The sequence below is a fragment of the Aotus nancymaae genome, unplaced genomic scaffold (genome assembly GCF_030222135.1).
Source record: "Aotus nancymaae isolate 86718 unplaced genomic scaffold, 86718_ANA_hifiasm-v0.15.2.pri h1tg000076l, whole genome shotgun sequence".
NCBI classification, from domain to species: domain Eukaryota; kingdom Metazoa; phylum Chordata; class Mammalia; order Primates; family Aotidae; genus Aotus; species Aotus nancymaae.
The window spans coordinates 25,819,383-25,844,356 of NW_026988491.1; the positions used below are offsets into that span (position 1 = coordinate 25,819,383).

Here is a 24,974-nt window from a genome sequence, read left to right on the forward strand (position 1 = left end):
TATACACACTGTGCTAGGTGTATATATACATATATATATATATACACACACACACACACACATAAATATATATATAATATATAAAACATAGATATGGAAATGACTGTTATACTGTTAAGATGATGTATACTCTTTTATTTTCTTCCTTTCATGGTTAAGATTTTTTTTTTTTTTTGAGACGGAGTTTCGCTCTTGTTACCCAGGCTGGAGTGCAATGGCGCGATCTCGGCTCACTGCAACCTCTGCCTCCTGGGTTCAGGCAATTCTCCTGCCTCAGCCTCCTGAGTAGCTGGGATTACAGGCATGCACCACCATGCCCAGCTAATTTTTTGTATTTTTAGTAGAGATGGAGTTTCACCATGTTGACCAGAATGGTCTTGATCTCTTGACCTCGTGATCCACCCTCCTCGGCCTCCCAAAGTGCTGGGATTACAGGCGTGAGCCACCGCGCCCACCCAAGATTTTTTTTTAAAAAAGTTAAATATTCAATGGTGGTGTGTGTGTTTCTTGGAATCGCTGTGATAAAAGACACAGTGTTTGTTCTCTGTAAGCCTGGTTAGGATTGGATAGTAGGAACCAGAGGGAGCCCTCCCACCCCCGGACCCCGATCTTGCCTCTTCCTTCCACACACACACACATGCACGCGAGCTAGTGGGCCCTGAGTCAAGAGGTCTCATGAGCTGCCCTCAATGAGCTTCAGTACTTTAAAAGCCAAATATAAGCAGGAGGGTTCCCTCAGGCCCAGCCAGTTCCTCACTGTCATCACCCATCCACATCCCACAGACACAGCCACATCACCAAGACTGTAGCCATATCACCTCTGTCTCCCGGCATTCAGTGTTGGATTCCAGTGACAAATTCTCTTCCAGCCCTAAATATCTAATACCCTGACTCTTGTACCTCTCACAATCCTCGGCTGTGTCCTCATTAGATTAGAGTACAGTCTAGTTGGGCATCAAAACTGATACAGGAGTCATTACTGGTGAAGGGTGCGGATAAGGATATGGGCTTAGGTGGATACACTAACAGACACAATTAACTTTGAGAACTGTTATAAAAGACTACAAAGGACATATATATTGTTAAAGAGATTTATTCAGCAGGAAATTATAGAAGTTATAAACATACATTTACTAAACATCAGAACTCCAAAATATGCAAAGATAAAGTGAGAGAAATTAAAAGAAGAAATTGATAGGTGTATAATAAATGCTAAAAACTCAAATACTTCACTCTCAAAAATGGCTAAAATAACAGAATTTTAAAAAAATAGAGGACTTAAATATATAAGCCAGTTGGACCAAACAGACACTCCACCCAAAAGGAGCAGAATACACCTTAAAGACCTCAGAAATAACACCACGTGTCCACAACCATCTGATCTTCCACAAACCTGTCAAAAACAAGCAATGGGGAAAGGGTTCCCAATTTAATATATGCTGCTGGGAAAACTGGCTAGCCATATGCAGAAAACAGAAACTAGACCCATTCCTTACCTCTCATACAAAAATTAAGATGGATTAAAGACTCAAACATAAAAACTAAAACTGTAAACACCCTAGAAGAAAACCTAAGCAATATCATCCAGGACATAGGCAAGGGCAAAGACTTCATAACTAAAACAGCAAAACCAATTGCAACAAAAGCCAAAATTGATAAATGGGCTCTAACGAAAGAGTTTCTGCTCAGCTAGTCTCTGCCCCTGTCCAGAGACCCAAAACCCCGGCACCTGCCCCTGTCGAGAGGCCCAGGACCCCCGGCACCTACCCAGTCCGAGGCCCCCCGTCACCTACCCCTGTCCAGAGACCCAGGCCCCCAGGCACCTACTCCTGTCCAGAGACCCAGGCCCCCGGCACGTATTCCATCCAGAGACCCAGGCCCCCAGGCATCTACACCTGTCGAGACACCCAGGACCCAGGCACTTACCCCATCCAGAAGCCCAGGATCCCTGGTACCTACCCCTGTCCAGAGACCCAGGACCCCAGCACCTACCTCCATCCAGAGGCCCTGGACCCCGGGACCTACCTCCATCCAGAGACCCAGGCCCCTGGCACCTGTCCCTCCCAGAGTCCCAGGCCCCCGGAACCAACCTCTGTCCTGAGACCCAGGTCCCCCGGCACATTCCCCTGTCCATATGCCCTGGACCCCGGCAGATACCCAGGCCCAGTTACCCAGGCCCAGGCACCCCAGCACCTACCCCTGTCCAGAGACCCAGGACCCCTGGCACTTGCACCTGTCCAGAGACCTAGGCCCCCAACACCTATCCTGTCCAGAGGCCCTGGACCACGGTACCCACCCCTGTTAAGACTGCTATGCCCCCTGGCACCTACCCCCGTTCAGAGACCCAGGCCCCTGGCACCTGCCCATTCCAGAGACCCAGGCACCAAGGCATCTACCCCTGTCGACAGACCCAGGACCCCAGCACCTACCCCTTTCCAGACCCCCAGGCCCCTGGCACCTACCCCTGTCCAGAGACCCAGGCCCCCGGCACCTACCACCGTCCAGAGACCCAGTCCCCCGGCAGCTACCACCGTCCAGAGACCCAGTCCCCCGGCAGCTACCACCGTCCAGAGACCCAGTCCCCCCGGCACATAACTCTGTCCAGAGACCCAGGACCCCCGGCACCTACTGCTGTCCAGAGACCCAGGCCCCCCGAGAGCTACCCCTGTCCAGAGACCCAGGCCAGCTGGCACATACCCCTGTCCAGAGACACAGGCCCCCGGCACCTACCCTGTCCAGAGATACAGCCCCCCGGCACCTACCCCTGTCCAGAGACACAGGCCCCCGGCACCTACCCCTGTCTAGAGGCCCTGGACCCCGGCACCTATCTCTGTCCGGAGACTCAGGCCCCCCGGCACGTATTCCTGTTCGGAGATCCAGGCCCCCGGCACCTGCCCCTGTCCAGAGAACCAGGTCCCCGAAACCTGCCCCTCTCCAGAGGCCCTGGACTCTGGCACCTACCCAGGCCCAGGCCCCCTGGCACATACCCTTGTCCAGGGACCCAGGCCACCCAGCACCTACCTCTTTGCAGAGACACAGGACCCAGGCACTTGCCCCTGTCCAGAGGCCCTGGACCCTGGCACCTACCCAGGCCCAGGCCCCCCGGCACCTACCCCTATCCAGAGACCCAGGCCCCTCGACACCTGCCCATGTCCAGAGGCCCTGGACCCTGGCACCAACCCAGACCCAGGCCCCCTAGCACCTACCCGTGTCCAGACACCCAGGCCCCCCGGCATCCACCCCTGTCCAGAGACCCAGGACCCTGGCACCTACCCCTTTCCAGACCCCCAGGCCCTCGGCACCTACCCATGTCCAGAGACCCAGGCCCCCGGCACCTACTACTGTTCAGAGACCCAGTCCCCCGGCAGCTACCACCGTCCAGAGACTCAGTCCTCCTGGCACCTACCCCTGTCCAGAGACCCAGGACCCCTGGAACCTACCGCTGTCCAGAGACCCAGGCCCCCGGCACCTACCCTGTCCAGAGACCGAGGACCCCTGGCACCTACCCCTGTCCAGGCACTCAGACCCACGGCACCTGCCTCTTCCAGAGACTCAGGACCCCAGGTCCTACCCTGTCCAGAGACCCAAGACCCGTGGCACCTACCCCTGTCGAGAGACCCAGGCCCCCGGCATCTATCCCCGTACCCTGTACAGAGGTCCTGGACTCCAGCACCTACCCAGGCACAGGCCCCTCAGCACCTACCCCTGTCCAGGCACTCAGACCTACGGCACCTGCCTCTTCCAGAGACTCAGGACCCCAGGTCCTACCCTGTCCAGAGACCCAAGACCCGTGGCACCTACCCCTGTCGAGAGACCCAGGCCCCCGGCATCTATCCCCGTACCCTGTACAGAGGTCCTGGACTCCAGCACCTACCCAGGCACAGGCCCCTCAGCACCTACCTCTGTCCAGAGACCCAGGCCCCCCTGGCATGTAGCACGGTACAGAGGCACTGGACCCCGACACCTACACCTGCCCACAGACACAGGCCCCCCAGCACCTACCCATGTCCAGAGACCCAGGCCCCCCGGCAACTAGCCCTGTCGAGAGACCCAGGCCCCCCGGCACCTACCCCTGTACAGAGACCCAGGACCCCGGCACCTACCCATGTCCAGAGACTCAGGACGCCTGGCACCTACCCCGTCCAGAGACCCAGGACCCCGGTAGCTACCCCTGTCCAGAGACCCAGGCCCCTTGACACCTATCCCTGTCCAGAGACCCAGGCGCCCCCGCATCTGCCTCTGTCAAGAGACCGAGGTCCCCGGGAACCTGCACCTTTCCAGAGGCCCTGGACCCCGACACCTGCCCCTGTCCAGAGATCCAGGCCCCCCGGAACCTACCCCTGTCCACAGCCCCAGGACCCTGGCACCTACCCCAGTCCAGAGACACAGGCCACCGGGCACCTGCCCCTGTCCAGAGACACAGGCCCCAGGCACCTACCCCGTCCAGAAACCCAGGCCCCTGGCACCTACCCTGTCCAGAGACACAGCCGCCCCGACATCTACCCCTGTCCAGAGACCCAGGCCCCCGGCACCTACCACCGTCCAGAGACCCAGTCCTCCAGCAGCTACCACCGTCGAGAGACCCAGTCCCCCTGGCACCTACCCCTGTCCAGAGACCCAGGACCCCGGCACCTGCCCCTGTCCAGAGACCCAGGCTCCCCGGCACCTGCCCCTGTCCAGAGACCCTGGATCCCGGCACCTACCCAGGCCCAGGCCCCAGGCACCAACCCCTGTCTAGAGACCCAGGCCCCCCGGCACCTACCACTTTCCGGAGACCCAGGCCCCCCGGCATCTACCCCTGTTCAGAGACCCAGGCCCCCCGACAGCTACCCCTGTCCAGAGACCCAGGTGCCGCGGAACCTACCGTTGTACAGTGAAGCAGGTCCCCCAGCACCTGCTCCTGTCCAGAGGCCCAGGACCCCGCACCTACACCTGTCCAGAGACCCAGGTCCCCCAACACCTATCTCTGTCCAGAGTCCGAGGTCCCCCTACTCCTACCACTGTCCAAAACCCCGCACCTACCCCTGTCCAGAGTCCGAGGCCCCCAGGCACCTACCCCTGTCCAGAGACCCAGGCCACCGGCACCTACCCCGTCCAGAGACCGAGGACCCCTGGCACCAACCCCTATCCAGGCACTCAGACCCATGGCACCTGCCTCTTCCAGAGACCCAGGCCCCCCAGGACCTACCCCGTCCAGAGACCCAAGATCCGTGGCACCTACCCCTGTCCAGAGACCCAGGCCCCCGGCACCTACCCTGTCCAGAGGCCCTGGACTCCAGCACCTACCCAGGCACAGGCCCCCCAGCACCTACCTCTGTCCAGAGACACAGGCCCCCCGGCACGTAGCACTGTACAGAGGCCCTGGACCCCGGCACCTACACCTGCCCATGGACCCAGGCCCCCCGGCACCTACCCCTATCCAGAGACCCAGGCCCCCCGGCAACTAGCCCTATCGAGTGACCCACGCCCCCCGACACCTACCCCTGTACAGAGACCCAGGCTCCCGGCACCTACTCATGTCCAGAGACTCAGGATGCCTGGTACCTACCCCATTCAGAGACCCAGGACCCTGGCAGCTACCCCTGTACAGAGACCCAGGCCCCCCGGCACCTATCCCTGTCCAGAGACCCAGGTGCCCCCGCATCTGTCCCTGTCAAGAGACCCAGGCCCCCGGGAACCTGCACCTTTCCAGAGGCCCTGGACCCCGGCACCTGCCCCGTCCAGAGACCCAGGCCCCCCAGAACCTACCCCTGTCCACAGACCCAGGACCCCGGCACCTACCCCTGTCCAGAGAAACAGCCCACCCGGTACCTGCCCCTGTCCAGAGACACAGGCCCCCCGCACATACACCATCCAGAGACCCAGGCCCCCGGCACCTACCCTGTCCAGAGACACAGCCCCCCCGGCACCTACCCTGTCCAGAGACACAGCCCCCCCGGCACCTACCCTGTCCAGAGACTCAGGCCCCCAGCACCTACCCCTTCCAGAGACCCAGGACCCCTGGCACCTGGCCCTGTCCAGAGACCCAGGCCACACGGCACCTACGCCCGTTCAGAGACCCAGGCACCCATGACCTGTCCCTGTCCAGAGACCCAGGCCCCATGGCACCTATCCCTATCCAGAGAACCAGGCGCCACGGCACCTGCCCCTTTCCAGAGACCCGGGTTTCCCGGCACCTGCCCCTGTCCAGAGGACCAGGACCCCGCACCTACACCTGTCCAGAGACCCAGGTCCCCCAACATCTACACCTGTCCAGAGATCCTGGGCCCCAGCACCTACCCAGGCCCAGGCCCACCGGCACCTACCCCTATCCAGAGACCCAGGCCCCCCGGCACCTGCCCCTGTCCAGAGGCACAGGCCCCCGTCACCTCCCTGTCCAGAGACCCAGGCCCCCTGGCACCTACCCCCGTTCAGAGACCCAGGCCCCTGGCACCTACTCTTGTCCAGACACCCAGGCCCCGCAGCACCTACCCCTGTCCAGAGACCCAGGATCCCGGAACCTACCCCGTCCAGAGACCCAGTTCCCCTGGCACCTAACCCTGCCCAGAGGCCCTGGACCCCAGCATATACCCAGGCACAGGCCCCCAGGTACCTACGCCTGTCCAGAGGTCCAGGCCCCCCAGCACATAACCCTGTCCAGAGACCCAGGCCCCCCGGCACCTACCCCTGTCCAGAGACACAGGCCCCCCGGCACCTACCCCTTTCCAGAGACCAAGGCCGCCAGCTCCTACCCCTGTCCAGAGACTCAGGCCCCTGGCACCTGCCCCTGTCCAGAGACACAGGCCACCCGGTACCTGCCCGTCCAGAGGCCCTGGCCCCCGGCACCTACCCAGGCCCAGGCCCCCGAGGACCTACCCCCGTCCAGAGACATAGGAACCCTGGCACGTACCCCTGTCCAAAGACCCAGGCCCCCTGGCACCTACCCCCATTCAGAGAACCAGGCCCCCGGCACCTGATCCTTCCAGAGACCCAGGCCCCTTGGAACACACACCTGTCCAGAGACCCAGGTCCCCTGGGACCTGCCCCTCACCAGAGGCCCTGGACCCATCATCCACCCAAGCCCAGGCCCCCTGGCACTTTTCCACGTCCACAGACGAAGGACCCCGGGCACCCCCCGAGGACCTACCCCTGTCCAGAGAACCAGACCCCCGGCACCTACCCCTGTTCAGAGACCCAGGTCCTCGGCACCTACCCTGTCCAGAGACCCAGGACCCTGGCACCTACCCCTGTCCAGAGATCCAGGCCACAGACACCAACTCCTGTCCAGATTCCCTGTAACCCAGTAGTTACCCCCGTTCAGAGACCCAGTCCAGCAGCACCTGGCCTTGTCCAGAGATCCAGGCTCCCCAGCACCTTCCCCTGTCCACACACCCTGGACCACGGCACCTACCCAGGCCCAGGCCCCCTGGCACCTACGCCTGACCAGAGACTCAGGACCCTCAGTACCTACTCCTGTCCAGAGACCCAGGCCTCAAGCACGTACCGTGTCCAGAGGCCCTGTACCCGGGCACCTATCCCTGTCCAGAGGCCATGGACCCCGGAACCTACCCCTGTCCAGAGACCTAGGCCCCCCGGGACCTACCCATGTCAAGAGACCCAGGCCCCCTGACATCTACCCCTGTCCAGAGACCCAGGACCCCGTCACTTACCCCTGTCCACAGAGTCAGGACCCCTGGCACCTACCCCTGTCCAGAGACCCAGGCCCCCGGCACATACCCCTGTCCAGAGACCCAGGCCCCATGGGACCTGCCCTTTGCAGAGGACCTGGACTCCGGCACCTACCCAGGTTGAGGCCCCCCCGGCACCTACCCCGGTCCAGAGACCCAGGGCCACCGGCACCTAGCCCTGTCCAGAGGCCTTGGACTTCGGCACCTGCCCCTGTCCAGAGACCCATGCTCCCCGGCACCTACCGCTGTCCAGAGACCCAGGCCCCCCGGCAAATAACCCTGTCCAGAGACCCAGGCCCCCCCACACCTGCCCCTGTCTGGAGACCTAGGCCCCCGGCACATGCCCCTTCAAGAGAGCCAGGTCCCCGGCACCTACCCCTGTCCAGAGACCCAGTCCCCCCGGCACCTACCCCTGTCCAGAGACCTAGGACCCCTGTCACCTGACCCTCTCCAGAGACCCAAAACCCCCGGCACCTGCCCCTCTCAAGAGAGACCCAGGCCCCCCGGCACCTACACCGTCCAGAGACCCAGGCCCCCGACATCTAACCCTGTCCAGAGACGCAGGACCCCGTCACCGACCCTTCTCCGGAGACACAGGACTCCTGGCTCCTAACCCTGTCCAGAGATCCAGGTACCCCGGCACCTACCGCTGTCCAGAGACCCAGGCCCCCCGGTACCTGCCCCTGTCCAGAGGCCCTGGACCAGAACACCTACCCCTATTCAGACACCCAGGCCGACCGGCACCTGACGCGGACCAGAGGCCCTGGACCCCGGCACCTACCCAGGCACCAGCCGCCCAGCACCTACTCCCGTCCACAAACCCAGGACCCCTGGCACCTACCCTGTCCAGAGGCCTTGGCCCCCGACACCTACCCCTATCCAGAGACCCAGGCCCCCCGGCACCTACCCCCATTCAGAGACCCAGGCCCCCGGCACCTGCCCCTCCCAGAGACCCAGGGCCCCCGGCACCTACCTCTGTTCAGAGACCTAGGTCCCCCGGCACCTGCCGCTGACCAGAGGCCCTGGACACCGGCACCTACCCAGGCCCCGGCCCCCCAGCACCTACCCCTGTCCAGACAGCCAGGTCCCCAGGCACCTACCCCTGTCCAGACGCCCTGGACCCCAGCACTTACCCAGGCCCAGGCACCCCGGCAACTACCCCTGTCCAGATACCCAGGCTCCCCGGCACCTAACCCTGTCCAGAGGCCCTGGTCCCCAGCAACTACCCCTGTCCAGAGACCTATGCCCCCCGGCACCTATCCCTGTCCAGAGACCCTGAATCCCGGCACCTGCCCCTGTCCAGAGACCCAGGCCCATCGGCACCTACGTCTCTCCAGAGACCCAGGCCCCCGGCAACTACCCCAGTCCAGAGACCCAGGCCCCCCAGAACCTACCCCTGTACAGAGACCCAGGCCCCGGGCACCTAACCTGTTCAGAGACCCAGGACCCCGGCACCTATCCGTGTCCAGAAACCTAGGACCCCGGCACCTACCCCGTCCAGAGGCCCTGGACCCTGGCACCTACCTACATTTAGAGACCCAGGCCCCCGGAACCTGCCCCTTTTGAGAGACCCAGGCCCCCCCGCACCTACCCCTCTCCAGAGATCCTGGACCCCCGCATCTACCAAGGCCCAGGCCACCCGGCACCTACCCCTGTCCAGAGACCCAGGCCCCCAAGGCCCTCCCCCTATGCGGAGGCCCTCGACCCCGGCACCTACGCAGACCCAGTCCTCCCGGAAACTACCCTGTTCAGAGACCGAGGCCCACCGGCACCAGTGCCTGTCCAGAGTCCGTGGACCCCAGCATCTACCCAGGCCCAGGCCCCCAGGCACCTACACCTGTCGAGAGACCCAGGCCCCCCGACACCTACCCCTGTCCAGAGACCCAGGCCCCCCGGCACCTGCCTCTGTCCAGAGGCCCTGGACCCCAGCACCTATCCAGGCACAGGCCCCCCGGCACCTACTCCAGTCCAGAGACCCAGGCCCCCTGGCAACTAGCCCTGTCCAGAGGCCCTGGACACTGGCACCTACCCCTGTCCAGAGACCCAGGCTGCCCGGCACCTACCCCTGTCCAGAGACCCAGGACGCCCAGCACCTGCCCCTGTCCAGAGGACCTGGAACCCGGAATCTACCCAGGCCCAGGCCACTCGGCACGTACGCCTGTCCAGAGATGCAGGCCCCCCGGCACCTACCACCATCCAGAGACCCAGGCCCCCCAGCACCTACCCCTTTCGAGAGACCCAGGCCCCCCGCACCTACCATGTACAGTTACCCAGGCCCCCGTCATCTGCCCCTCCCAGAGACCCAGACCCCCGACACCTACCCCTGTCCAGAGACCCAGGACCCCTGGCACATACCCCTGTCCATACACCCTGGACCCCGGCACCTGGCCGTGTCCAGAGACCCAGGCCCCCGGCACCTACCCCTGTCCAGAGAACCAGGCCCCTGCGCACCTGCCCCTGTCCAGAGGCCCTCGACCGCGGCACCTACCCAGGTCCAGTCCCCCCGGCACCTACACAGGTCCCGAGACCCAGACCCCCGGCACCTGCTTGTGTCCAAACGCCCTGGACCCCGGCACCGACACCTGTCCAGAGACCCAGGCCCCCCGGCACCTACCGCTGTCCAGACATCGAGGCCCCCCGGCACCTGCCCCTGTTCAGAGGCCCTCGACCCTGGCACCTACCCAGTCCCAGGCCCCCCGGCCTCTACCCCTGTCCCGAGACCCAGGCCCCCGGCACCGATCCCTGTCCAGAGACTCAGGCTCGTCAGCACCGACCCCTGTCCAGAGACCCAAGCTCCCGGCACCTACCCCGTCCAGAGACCCAGGACCCCTGGTACCTACCTCCGTTCAGAGACCCAGGCCCCTGGCACCTGACCCTTCCAGAGACCCAGGCCCCACGGCACATACCCCCGTCCAGAGACCCAGGCTGACCTGCACCTACAGCCGTCCAGAAACCCAGGACCCAGGCACATATCTCCGTTCAGAGACCCAGGCTCCCAGCACCTGCCCCTGTCCAGAGGCCCTGGACCCCGGCACCTACCCCTGTCCAGAGACCCAGGCCCCCGGCACCTACCCCTGTCCAGAGACCCAGGCCCCCAGCACCTACCCCTGTCTAGAGACCCAGGCCCCCCGGCACCTGCCTCTGTCCAGAGGCCCTAGAGCCCAGCACCTACTATTTCCCAGGCCCCTCGACACCTACCCCGGTCCAGAGACCCAGGGCCTTCGGCACCTAGCCCTGTCCAGACACCTTGGACTTCGGCACCTGCCCCTGTCCAGAGACCCAGGCTCCCCGGCACCTGCCCCTGTCCAGAGACCCAGGCCCCTGGCACTTACCCCTGTTCAGAGACCCAGGCCCCGGCACCTACCCGTGTCTAGAGACTCAGGCCCCCTGGCACTGCCCCTGTTCAGAGACCTATGCGCCCTAGCACCTGCGCCTGTCCAGTGGCCCAGACCCCCAGCACCTGGGCCTGTCCAGAGGCCCTGGACCCCCGCACCTGCCCTTGTCCAGAGGCCGAGGACCCCTAACCCCTACCCCTTTCCAGGACCCCGCACCTATCCCTGTCCAGAGACCCAGGCCCCCCAGCACCTACCCATGTCCAGAGACTCAGGCCCCCGGCACCCACCCCGTCCAGGGACCCAGGCCCCCAGGCACCTACCCCTGCCCAGAGGCCCTGGACCCTGGCACATACCCCTGTCCAGAGACCCAGGCCCCCAGGCACCTACCCCTGTCCAGAGACCCAGGCCCCTGGCACCTAGCCCTGTCCAGAGACCCAGGCCGCCGGGCACCTACGCCTGTCCAAAGACCCAGGCCCCCCGGCATCTACCCCTGTCCAGAGACCCAGGCCCCCCGGCACCTACCCCTGTCCAGAGACCCAGGCCCCCCTGCAACTATCCCTGTCCAGAGACCCAGGCCCCCCGGCACTTACCCCTTTCGAGAGACCCAGGCCCCCTGGCACCTACCATGTACAGAGACCCAGGCCCCCAGCACCTGTCCCTTCCAGAGACCCAGGCCCCCCGGCACCTACCACGTACAGAGACCCAGGCCCCCGGCATCTGTCCCTTCCAGAGACACAGGACCCAGCACCTATCCCCGTCCAGAAACCCAGGCCCCCCGGCACCTACCCCCGTTCAGAGATCCAGGCCCCCGGCACCTGCCACTGTCCAGAAAACCAGACCCCCGGCACCTGGCCCTGTCCAGAGACCCAGGCTGCCCGGCACCTACCCCTGTCCAGAGACCCAGGCCCCCCGGCACCTGCCCCTGTCCAGAGGACCTGGAACCCAGAAGCTACCCAGGCCCAGGCCACCCGGGACCTACGCCTGTCCAGAGGTGCAGGTCCACTGGCACCTACCACCATCCGGAGACCCAGGCCCCCCGGCACCTACCCCTTTCGAGAGATCCAGGCCCCCCGCACCTACCATATACAGTTACCCAGGATCCCGGCATCTGCCCCTTCCAGAGACCCAGACCCCCGACACCTACCACTGTCCAGAGACCTAGGCCCCCGTCACCTATCCCTGTCTAGAGACCCAGGCCCCCAGCACCTACCCCATCCAGAAACCCAGGATCCCGGCATCTACCCCTGTCCAGAGACCCAGGCCCCCGGCACCTACCCCTGTCCAGCGGCCCTGGACCCCGGCACCTATCTCTGTCCAGAGACCCAGACCCCCCGGCACCTATCCCTGTTCGGAGATCCAGGCCCCCGGCACCTGCCCCTGTCCAGAGAACCAGGTCCCCGAAACCTGCCCCTCTCCAGAGGCCCTGGACTCCGGCACCTACCCAGGCCCAGGCCCCCCGGCACATACCCTTGTCCAGAGACCCAGGCCCCCCAGCACCTACCTCTTTGCAGAGACACAGGACCCAGGCACTTGCCCCTGTCCAGACGCCCTGGACCCCGGCACCTACCCCTATCCAGAGACCCAAGCCCCTCGACACCTGTCCATGTCCACAGGCCCTGGACCCTGGCACCAACTCAGACCCAGGCCCCCTAGCACCTACCCGTGTCCAGAGACCCAGGCCCCCCGGCATCCACCCCTGTCCAGAGACCCAGGACCCCGGCACCTACCCCTTTCCAGACCCCCAGGCCCCCGGCACCTACCCCTGTCCAGAGACCCAAGCCCCCAGCACCTACACGTGTCCAGAGACCCAGGCCCCCGGCACCTACTACTGTCCAGAGACCCAGTGCCCCGGCAGCTACCACTGTCCAGTGACTCAGTCCCCCCGGCACCTACCCGTGTCCAGAGACCCAGGCCCCCCGGCATCCACCCCTGTCCAGAGACCCAGGACCCCGGCACCTACCCCTTTCCAGACCCCCAGGCCCCCGGCACCTACCCCTGTCCAGAGACCCAAGCCCCCAGCACCTACACGTGTCCAGAGACCCAGGCCCCCGGCACCTACTACTGTCCAGAGACCCAGTGCCCCGGCAGCTACCACTGTCCAGTGACTCAGTCCCCCCGGCACCTACCCCTGTCCAGAGACCCAGGACCCCTGGAACCTACCGCTGTCCAGAGACCCAGGCCACCGGGTCCCACCACGAGACCGAGGACCCTGGCACGTACCCCTGTCAAGACACACAAGACCGCGACACCTACCCCTGACCAGAGACCCAGGCCCCAACAGCTACCCCTGTCCAGAGATCCAGGCCCCCCGGCACCTACCCCTGTCCAGTGACACAGGCACCCGGCACCTACCCCATCCAGAGACTGAGGACCCCTGTCACCTACCCCTGTCCAGGCACTCAGACCCACGGCACCTGCCTCTTCCAGAGACCCAGGTCCCCCAGGTCCTACCCCATCCAGAGACCCAAGACCCATGGCACCTACCCCTGTCCAGAGACCCAGGCCCCGGGCATCTACCCCTGTACCCTGTACAGAGGTCCTGGATTCCAGCACCTACCCAGCCACAGGGCCCCCAGCACCTACCTCTGTCCAGAGACCCAGGCCCCCCTGGCACGTAGCACTGTACAGAGGCCCTGGACCCCGGCACCTACACCTGCCCACAGACCTAGGCCCCCCGGCACCTACCCCTGTACAGAGAACCAGGCCCTCAGCACCTACCTATGTCCAGAGACTCAGGACGCCTGGCACCTACCCCGTCCAGAGACCCAGGACCCCGGCAGCTACCCCGTCCAGAGACCCAGGCCCCCCGGCACCTATCCCTGTCCAAAACCCAGGACCCCCGGCACCTATCCCTGTCCAGAGACCCAGGCGCCCCCGCATCTGCCCCTGTCAAGAGACCGAGGTCCCCGGGAACCTGCACCTTTCCAGAGGCCCTAGACCCTGACACCTGCCCCTGTCCAGAGACCCAGGCCCCCCGGCACCTACCCTGTCCAGAGACCCAGTCCCCCGGCACCTACCCTGTCCAGAGACACAGCCCCCCCAGCACCTACCCCTGTCCAGAGACACAGGCCACCAGGCACCTACCCTGTCCAGAGACACAGGCCCCCGGCACCTACCCCGTCCAGAGACCCAGGCCCCCGGCACCTACCCTGTCCAGAGACACAGCCCCCCCCCCGGCACCTACCCCTGTCCAGAGACACAGGCCACCAGGCACCTACCCTGTCCAGAAACACAGGCCCCCGGCACCTACCCCGTCCAGAGACCCAGGCCCCCGGCACCTACCCTGTCCAGAGACACAGCCCCCGCCCGGCACCTAACCCTGTCCAGAGACACAGGCCATCAGGCACCTACCCTGTCCAGAGACTCAGGCCTCCAGCACCTACCCCTTCCAGAGACCCAGGACCCCAGGCACCTGTCCCTGTCCAGAGACCCAGGGCCCCCGGCACCTGCCCCTGTACAGAGACCCAGGCCCCACGGCACCTATCCCCATCCAGAGACCCAGGCGGCCACGGCACCTGCCCCTTTCCAGAGACCCGGGTTTCCCGGCACTTGCCCCTGTCCAGAGGACCAGGATGCCGCACCTACACCTGTCCAGAAACCCAGGTCCCCCAACATCTACACCTGTCCAGAGGCCCAGGTCCCCCAACACCTACCCCTGACCAGAACCCGGCACCTACCCTTGTACAGAGACTCAGGCCCCCCCGCACCTGCCCCTGTCCAGAGACACAGGCCTCCGGCACCTGCCCCTGTCCAGAGGCACAGGCCCCCGTCACCTCCCCGTCCAGAGACCCAGGCCCCCGGCACCTACCACGTCCAGAGACCCAGGCCCCCGGAACCTAACCTGTCCAGAGTCCCTGAACCCCCGGCACCTAACCCTGTCCAGACACCCAGGCCCCCCGGCACCTGACCCTGTCCAGAGACCCAGGCCCCCCGGCACCTGATCCAATCAAGAGGCCCTGGACCTCGGTACATACCCAGGTCCAAGCCCTGGCACCTACCCCTATCCAGAGACCCAGGTCCCCCGGCACCTACCCCTGTACAGAGACCCAGGCTCGTCGGCACTGACCCCTGTCCAGAGACCTAGTCTCCCAGCACCTACCCTATCCAGAGACCCAGGACCCCTGGCACCTACCCCCATTCAGAGACCCAGGCCCCTGGCACCTGACCCTTCCAGAGACCCAGGCCCCATGGCACATACCCCCCTCCAGAGACCCAGGCCCACCTGCACCTACCCCTGTCCAGAGACCCAGGCCCCCCTGCAACTATCCCTGTCCAGAGACCCAGGCCCCCCGGCACTTACCCCTTTCGAGAGACCCAGGCCCCCCGGCACTTACCCCTTTCGAGAGACCCAGGCCCCCTGGCACCTACCATGTACAGAGACCCAGGCCCCCAGCACCTGTCCCTTCCAGAGACCCAGGCCCCCCGGCACCTACCACGTACAGAGACCCAGGCCCCCGGCATCTGTCCCTTCCAGAGACACAGGACCCAGCACCTATCCCCGTCCAGAAACCCAGGCCCCCCGGCACCTACCCCCGTTCAGAGATCCAGGCCCCCGGCACCTGCCACTGTCCAGAAAACCAGACCCCCGGCACCTGGCCCTGTCCAGAGACCCAGGCTGCCCGGCACCTACCCCTGTCCAGAGACCCAGGCCCCCCGGCACCTGCCCCTGTCCAGAGGACCTGGAACCCAGAAGCTACCCAGGCCCAGGCCACCCGGGACCTACGCCTGTCCAGAGGTGCAGGTCCACTGGCACCTACCACCATCCGGAGACCCAGGCCCCCCGGCACCTACCCCTTTCGAGAGATCCAGGCCCCCCGCACCTACCATATACAGTTACCCAGGATCCCGGCATCTGCCCCTTCCAGAGACCCAGACCCCCGACACCTACCACTGTCCAGAGACCTAGGCCCCCGTCACCTATCCCTGTCTAGAGACCCAGGCCCCCAGCACCTACCCCATCCAGAAACCCAGGATCCCGGCATCTACCCCTGTCCAGAGACCCAGGCCCCCGGCACCTACCCCTGTCCAGCGGCCCTGGACCCCGGCACCTATCTCTGTCCAGAGACCCAGACCCCCCGGCACCTATCCCTGTTCGGAGATCCAGGCCCCCGGCACCTGCCCCTGTCCAGAGAACCAGGTCTCCGAAACCTGCCCCTCTCCAGAGGCCCTGGACTCCGGCACCTACCCAGGCCCAGGCCCCCCGGCACATACCCTTGTCCAGAGACCCAGGCCCCCCAGCACCTACCTCTTTGCAGAGACACAGGACCCAGGCACTTGCCCCTGTCCAGACGCCCTGGACCCCGGCACCTACCCCTATCCAGAGACCCAAGCCCCTCGACACCTGTCCATGTCCACAGGCCCTGGACCCTGGCACCAACCCAGACCCAGGCCCCCTAGCACCTACCCGTGTCCAGAGACCCAGGCCCCCCGGCATCCACCCCTGTCCAGAGACCCAGGACCCCGGCACCTACCCCTTTCCAGACCCCCAGGCCCCCGGCACCTACCCCTGTCCAGAGACCCAAGCCCCCAGCACCTACACGTGTCCAGAGACCCAGGCCCCCGGCACCTACTACTGTCCAGAGACCCAGTGCCCCGGCAGCTACCACTGTCCAGTGACTCAGTCCCCCCGGCACCTACCCCTGTCCAGAGACCCAGGACCCCTGGAACCTACCGCTGTCCAGAGACCCAGGCCACCGGGTCCCACCACGAGACCGAGGACCCTGGCACGTACCCCTGTCAAGACACACAAGACCGCGACACCTACCCCTGACCAGAGACCCAGGCCCCAACAGCTACCCCTGTCCAGAGATCCAGGCCCCCCGGCACCTACCCCTGTCCAGTGACACAGGCACCCGGCACCTACCCCTGTCCAGAGACCCAGGCCCTCGGCACCTACCCCGTCCAGAGACTGAGGACCCCTGTCACCTACCCCTGTCCAGGCACTCAGACCCACGGCACCTGCCTCTTCCAGAGACCCAGGTCCCCCAGGTCCTACCCCGTCCAGAGACCCAAGACCCATGGCACCTACCCCTGTCCAGAGACCCAGGCCCCGGGCATCTACCCCTGTACCCTGTACAGAGGTCCTGGATTCCAGCACCTACCCAGCCACAGGGCCCCCAGCACCTACCTCTGTCCAGAGACCCAGGCCCCCCTGGCACGTAGCACTGTACAGAGGCCCTGGACCCCGGCACCTACACCTGCCCACAGACCTAGGCCCCCCGGCACCTACCCCTGTACAGAGAACCAGGCCCTCAGCACCTACCTATGTCCAGAGACTCAGGACGCCTGGCACCTACCCCGTCCAGAGACCCAGGACCCCGGCAGCTACCCCGTCCAGAGACCCAGGCCCCCCGGCACCTATCCCTGTCCAAAACCCAGGACCCCCGGCACCTATCCCTGTCCAGAGACCCAGGCGCCCCCGCATCTGCCCCTGTCAAGAGACCGAGGTCCCCGGGAACCTGCACCTTTCCAGAGGCCCTAGACCCCGACACCTGCCCCTGTCCAGAGACCCAGGCCCTCCGGCACCTACCCTGTCCAGAGACCCAGTCCCCCGGCACCTACCCTGTCCAGAGACACAGCCCCCCCAGCACCTACCCCTGTCCAGAGACACAGGCCACCAGGCACCTACCCTGTCCAGAGACACAGGCCCCCGGCACCTACCCCGTCCAGAGACCCAGGCCCCCGGCACCTACCCTGTCCAGAGACACAGCCCCCCCCCCGGCACCTACCCCTGTCCAGAGACACAGGCCACCAGGCACCTACCCTGTCCAGAAACACAGGCCCCCGGCACCTACCCCGTCCAGAGACCCAGGCCCCCGGCACCTACCCTGTCCAGAGACACAGCCCCCGCCCGGCACCTAACCCTGTCCAGAGACACAGGCCACCAGGCACCTACCCTGTCCAGAGACTCAGGCCTCCAGCACCTACCCCTTCCAGAGACCCAGGACCCCAGGCACCTGTCCCTGTCCAGAGACCCAGGGCCCCCGGCACCTGCCCCTGTACAGAGACCCAGGCCCCACGGCACCTATCCCCATCCAGAGACCCAGGCGGCCACGGCACCTGCCCCTTTCCAGAGACCCGGGTTTCCCGGCACCTGCCCCTGTCCAGAGGACCAGGATGCCGCACCTACACCTGTCCAGAAACCCAGGTCCCCCAACATCTACACCTGTCCAGAGGCCCAGGTCCCCCAACACCTACCCCTGACCAGAACCCGGCACCTACCCTTGTACAGAGACTCAGGCCCCCCCGCACCTGCCCCTGTCCAGAGACACAGGCCTCCGGCACCTGCCCCTGTCCAGAGGCACAGGCCCCCGTCACCTCCCCGTCCAGAGACCCAGGCCCCCGGCACCTACCACGTCCAGAGACCCAGGCCCCCGGAACCTAACCTGTCCAGAGTCCCTGAACCCCCGGCACCTAACCCTGTCCAGACACCCAGGCCCCCCGGCACCTGACCCTGTCCAGAGACCCAGGCCCCCCGGCACCTGATCCAATCAAGAGGCCCTGGACCTCGGTACATACCCAGGTCCAAGCCCTGGCACCTACCCCTATCCAGAGACCCAGGTCCCCCGGCACCTACCCCTGTACAGAGACCCAGGCTCGTCGGCACTGACCCCTGTCCAGAGACCTAGTCTCCCAGCACCTACCCTATCCAGAGACCCAGGACCCCTGGCACCTACCCCCATTCAGAGACCCAGGCCCCTGGCACCTGACCCTTCCAGAGACCCAGGCCCCATGGCACATACCCCCCTCCAGAGACCCAGGCCCACCTGCACCTACCCACGTCCAGAGACCCAGGACCCTGGCACCTACCTCCGTTCAGACCCAGGCACACAGCACCTGCCCCTGTCCAGAGGACCTGGACCCCGGCACCTGCCCCTGTTCAGAGGCCCTGGACCGCCACACCTACCAAGGCTTAGGTCCCCCGGCACCTACCCTTGTCCAGAGACCCAGGCCTCCCAGCAATGTGCCCTGTCCAGAGGCCCTGGACCCCGGTACCTACCCAGGCCCAGGCCACCCGGCACCTACCGCCGTCCATAGACCCAGGACCTGTGGCACCTACCCCTGTTCAGAGACCCAGGCCCCTGGCACCTACCCTGTCCAGAGGCCCTGGACCCCGGCACCTACCCCCGTCCAGAGACCCAGGCCCCCAACACCTTCCCCCGTTCAGAGATCCAGGCCCCTGGCAACTATCCCGGTCCGGAGACCGAGGCCCCCTGTCACCTACTCAAGTCTGGAGATCCAGGCCCCCCAGCACCTGCCGCTGTCCAAAGGCCCTGGACCCCGGCACCAACCAGGCTCAGGCCCCCCGCAGCTACACCTGTCCAGAGACGCTGACCCCCCAGCACCTACCCCTGTCCAGTGACCCAGGCACCCCGGCACCTACCCCTCTCCAGAGACCCAGGCCCCCCGACACCTACCCTGTCCAGAGACCCAGGACCCCGGCACCTACCCATGTCCAGATACCCAAGACCCCGGCACCTACCCCGTCCAGAGGATCGCTTTGAGCTGAGGGCAACATAGCAGAAACTTCTGTCCCCTCCCCCACCTTGCACTACCCCCTCCCTTTCCCCATCTCCTCCAAAAATACAAAACTTAGCCAGCCATGGTGGCAGGCACCTGTAGTCCCAGCTACTCAGAAGGTTGAGGTAGAAGAATCACTTGAATCCAGGAGACAAACGTTGCAGGGAACGGAGACCACAGCCAGCCTGTGCAAAAGAGCAAGACTCCATCTCAAAAAAGAAAAAAACAAGGTTTAAGAGGAACCCCAAAGCAAAAATCCCAACCCTTTTTCTCCCAATCACTGAAACACAAGGAAGGTGTAATAGTTTTGCAGCATACCTGTAATAGGCTGACAGTGACCCCACAAGATGCTCATAACCTAATCCCAGGAACTGGTGATCATGACCTCATATGGTAAAAGGGACTTTGCAGATATAATGAAGTTAAGGATTTTTGGCAAGAAAGATTATTCTGGCTTGTCACAGTGGGGTTGATGTACTCACCCAGATCCTTATCAGAGCAGAGCAGGTGATGGAGAGCGATGGGAAGTGTAGTGATGGAAGCAGGAACCTCGAGTCGTTCAAGAAGGGCAGCACAGCTGAGGAGTGCAGGACGCCTCCAGGGCCAGGAAACTCATTCTCCTACAGAGCCTCAGAAGGTACCTGCCCTGCTCCCACCTTGAGTCAGTGGGACTGACTTTAGAATTCTGGCCTTCAGAGCTGTAAGGGAATACATCTGTGTTGCTTTTTTTTTTTGAGACAGAGTTCCACTCTTTTTACCCAGGCTGGAATGCGATGGCACGATCTCGGCTCACTGCAACCTCTGCCTTCCAGGTTGAAGCAATTCTCCTGCCTCGGCCTCCTGAGTAGCTGGGATTACAGGCATGCACTACCACGCCCAGCTATTTTTGTATTTTTAGTACAGATGGAGTCTCTCCATGTTGGTCAGGCTGGTCTCGAACTCCCGACCTCAGGTGATCCGCCCACCTCACTCTCCCAAAGTGCTGGATTACAGGCGTGAGCCCTAATTGTGTGGTAATTAAGCCCTAATTGTGTGGTAATTTGTTGCAGCAGAAACAGGAAACTAGTATCGTAGTGAAGCCTCAAAATCCACCTGAAGGGGCTGGATGCAGTGGTTCATGCCTGTAATCTCAGCATTTTGGGAGGTCAAAGTGGGTAGATCACTTGAGGTCAGAAGTTTGAGACCAGCCTGGTCAACATGGTGAAACCCCGTCTCTGAAAAAAGACTAGCTGGTGTGGTGGCACATGCCTGTAATCTCAGCTACTTAGGAGGCTAAGACATGGGAACTGTTTGAACCTGAAGAGGGGGAGGAGGAGGTTGTAGTGAGCCAAAATTGTGCCACTGCACTCCAGCCTGGGTGAGAGAGCCAGACTCCATCTCAAAACAAACAACCCACCCCACCTGAAGAAAGCTTTTCCAGTTCTGTCAGCAGTCCCCCGCACAACCCCCAGAAGTAGACATTTCTTCTTTAGGGGTTTTTTTTTTTTTTTTTTTTTGAGATGGAGTCTCACTCTGTTGCCCAAGCTAGAGTGCAGTGGCGTGATCTCGGCTCCCTGCAACCTCTGCCTGCCTGGATCAAGCCATTCTCCTGTCTCAGCCCCCTGAGTAGCTGGGATTAGAGGCAAGTGCCACCACACCTGGCTAATTTTTGTGTTTCTAGTAGAGACACGCTTTTGCCATATTGCCCAGGCTCTGCTCAAACTCCTGGCCTCAAGTGATCTGTCTCAGCTTCCCAAAGTGCTGGGATTACAGGTGTGAGCCACCAAGCCGAGCCATGGACTTCGTTATTAAATAGCCTAACCCAAGTGGGGCGCCGTGGCTCATACCTTTAATCCCAACAACTCTGAAGGCCAAGGTGAGAAGACGGCTTGTACTCAGGAGTTCGAGACCGGCCTGGGCAACACGGGGGCAAGACTCCCCCCATCTCTACAAAAAAATACAAAATATTAGGGCAGGCATGGACTGTGCCTGGCTAATTTTTATATCTTTTGTAGAGACGGGGTTTTGTCATGTTGCTCAGGCCGGTCTCACACTCCTGATTCCAAGCCATCCTCCCGCCTCGGCCTCCCAAAGTGCTGGGATTACAGGGCCCAGGCAGCCTCAATTTTTCTTTAAGCAGTCCCACAATGTCACTCGCTTGGACAGTTTTCTTTTTTAGTTTTGAAGACAGGGTTTACCTCAGTCTCACAGGCTGGAGTGCTGTGGTAGGATCACAGCTCACTGCAGCCTTGAACCTTGGGGTTCAAGTAGCTGGGAGGCTGAGGTGGGACTACAGAAATGGGGTCACACCACTTTGCCAGACTGCCCTTGAACTCCTGGCCTGAAGGAAACTTCCCACCTCCTCAGGGTCCGGACACACTTTTTCTATTTTTGACCCACATAAATGCGGTGCTGGGTCGGAGTTTGTTACCTACGCTTCTCCAGCCAGCAGCACACAGTACGCAGTGGGAGGTGGAGGTTACCGGGCTCTGCTCTGTGGAGAAGACAACGCAGCTCCTAGACGACACACCTCCGCGTGAGGTCGCCGGAGGTCCACCGCCATGACCTTTTCAGAGGCCGGCCCCTCACGCGTAGCCAACCGGAAGTAGAGGCGGGGCTGCTGGTTCTTCCAGGAGCGCGCATGCACGCTGCAGAGCGGGCACTTGCGCGTTGTCCGAGCTCCCGGCAAGGGAAGGGACGGGCTCGCGGTCCCTGTTCTCCTCCTGCCCCCACCCACGCACCGTTTGCCCCTGGACTCCCTAGGCGGAATCGGCTCGCCTTCTCTCCTGCTGCCACCTGGGCACCTTTTGCCCCTGGACTCCCCCGTGGGGATCCGGTAGGGTTCCCTGGTCTCCTCCTGCCACTCCCGCACCGTTTGCCCCTGGACTCCCCCGCCGGGACAGGCTCGCCATCCCTGGTCTCCTCCTGCCCCACCACGCACCGTTTGCCCCTGGACTCCCCTGCTGGGACCACCGGCTCACTGTCCCTTGTCTCCTCCTGCCCCCGCCCCGCAATGTTTGCCCCTGGACTCCCCTGCCGGGACCGCCTCCCTGTCCCTGGTCTCCTCCTGGCCTCCCCCCCGCACCGTTTGCCCCTGGACTCCCCCTCGGGGACCGGCTCACCGTCCCTGGTCTCGTCCTGCCCCCCCCCACAACGTTTGCCCCTGGACTCCCTAGGCGGAATCGGCTCACCTTCTCTTCTCTCCCGCTGCCACCTGGGCACCTTTTGCCCCTGGACTCCCCCGTGGGGATCCGCTAGGGTTCCCCTGTCTCCTCCTGCCACTCCTGCAATGTTTGCCCCTGGACTCCCTCGCCGGGACCGGTTCGCACTCCCTGGTCTCCTCCTGGCCCCCTGCACCGTTTGCCCCTGGACTCCCCCACCGGGACCGGCTCGCCATGCCTGGACTCCTCCTGCCCCACCACGCACCATTTGCCCCTGGACTCCCCCGCCGGGACCGGTTCACCGTCCCTGGTCTCCTCCTGGCCCCCTGCACCATTTGCCCCTGGACTCCCCCACCGGGACCGGTTCACCATCCCTGGTCTCCTCCTGACACCCCGGGACCTTTTGCCCCTGGACTCCCCCGAGGGGATCCGCTAGGGTTCACTGGTCTCCTCCTGCCACTCCCGCACCGTTTGCCCCTGGACTCCCCCGCCGGGACTGGTTCACCATCCCTGGTCTCCTCCTGCCAACCCCACATCATTTGCCCCTGGTCTCCAGGGCAGGCACCAGCTCGCAGTCCCTGGTCTCCTCCTGATCCCCCCGCACCGTTTGCCCCTGGACTCCCCCGCCGGGACCGGTTCACCATCCCTGGTCTCCTCCTGCCAACCCCGCACCATTTGCCCCTGGACTCCCGGGCAGGAACCGGCTTGCAGTCCCTAGTCTCCTCCTGCGCCCCCCACCCCCGCACCATTTGCCCTTGTACTCCCGTGCAGGAACCGGCTCACAGTCCCTGGTCTCCTCCTGCCCCCACCGCACCGTTTGACCCTGGACTCCCCCGCCAGGACCAGTTTGCTGTGCATGGTCTCCTCCTGCCAACCACGCACCATTTGCCCCTGGACTCCCGGGCAGGAACCGGCTCGCAGTCCCTGGTCTTCTCCTGCCCCCCCCGGACCATTTGCCCCTGGACTCCCCTGCTGGGACCGGCTCCCTGTCCCTGATCTCCTCCTGCCCCTCGTGCACCGTTTGCCCCTGGACTGCGCCGCCCGGTCCGGCTCACCGTCCCAGGTCTCCTCCTGCCCCCCCCGACACCGTTTGCCCCTGGACTCTCCCGCTGGGACCGGTTCACTGTCCCTGGTCTCCTCCTGCCACCCCCGCACCATTTGCCCCTGGACTGCCCCGCCGGGAACGGCTCGCCGACCCTGGTCTCCTTCTGCTCCCCCCGCAGCGTTTGCCCCTGGACTCACCCGCCAGGACCAGCTCACCGTGCCTGGTCTCCTTCTGACCCACCCCGCACCATTTGCCCCTGGACTCCCCTGGTTTCCTGCTGCCCCCCCTGCACCGTTTGCCCCTGGACTCCCCCGCCGGGACTAGCTCGCCTTCTCTGGTCTCCTCCTGGCCCGCCCCTGCACCATTTGCCCCTGGACTCCCGTGCCTGGACCGGCTCGCCGTGCCTGGTCTCCTCCTGCCCCCTCACGCACCGTTTGCCCGTGAAGTACCCCACCGGGACCGGCTTGCTGTCCCTGGTCTCCTCCTGGCACTCCGGCACCGTTTGCCCCTGGACTCCCCTGGCAGGACCGGCTCAACGTGCCTGGTCTCCTTCTGACCCACCCCACGCCATTTGCCCTTGGATTCCCCCGCCGGGACAGGCTTGCCTTCCCTGGTCTCCTCCTGCTCCCAGTCGCACAGTTTGCCCCTGGACTCCCCCGTTGGGACCGGCTCGCCCACCCTGGTCTCCTCCTGACCCCCCCGCACCGTTTGCCCCTGGGCGGCCCCGCCGGGACCAGCTAGCCATCCCTGGTCTCCTCCTGCACCACCCCCGCACCATTTGCCCCTGGACTCCCCTGGTTTCCTGCTGCCCCTCCGCACCGTTTGCCCCTGGACTCCCCCGGCGGTACCGGCTCACCGTGCCTGGTCTCCCTCTTGACCCACCCCGCACCATTTGCCCCTGGACTCCCCCGCCGGGACCGGCTTGCCTTCCCTGGTCTCCTCCTGCTCCCAGTCACACAGTTTGCCCCTGGACTCCCCCGCCAGGTCCGGTTCGCCCACCCTGGTCTCCTCCTGCACCCTCACACCGATTGCCCCTGGACTCTGCCGGGGGAACGTCTCGCCGTCCCTGGTCTCCTCCTGACCCCCCTGCACCGTTTGCCCCTGGACGGCCCCGCCGGGACCGGCTCGCCGTCCCTGGTCTCCTCCTGCACCACCGCCCGCTCCTTTCACCCCTGGACTCCCCCGCCGGGACCGGCTCCCGTGCCTGGTCTCCTTCTGCCCCCTCCACGCACGGTTTGCCCCTGGACTCCTCCACCAGGAATGGCTC

General features: G+C 64.1%; 1 protein-coding gene across 1 annotated transcript in view; it reads right to left on the minus strand.

The window, feature by feature from the left end:
• Positions 1-1,077: 1,077 nt before the first annotated feature.
• The window catches only part of LOC135271289 (GTP-binding protein 4-like), a 45,112-nt gene continuing 21,215 nt past the window's right edge, over positions 1,078-24,974 (minus strand). The window contains exons 5-7 of the mRNA XM_064368311.1: positions 20,005-20,220; positions 19,619-19,707; positions 1,078-1,393 (exon numbers count right to left, since the gene is read on the minus strand). The gene's annotated coding sequence lies outside the window, so the exon portion shown is untranslated. The remainder of the gene's footprint in view (positions 1,394-19,618; positions 19,708-20,004; positions 20,221-24,974) is intronic.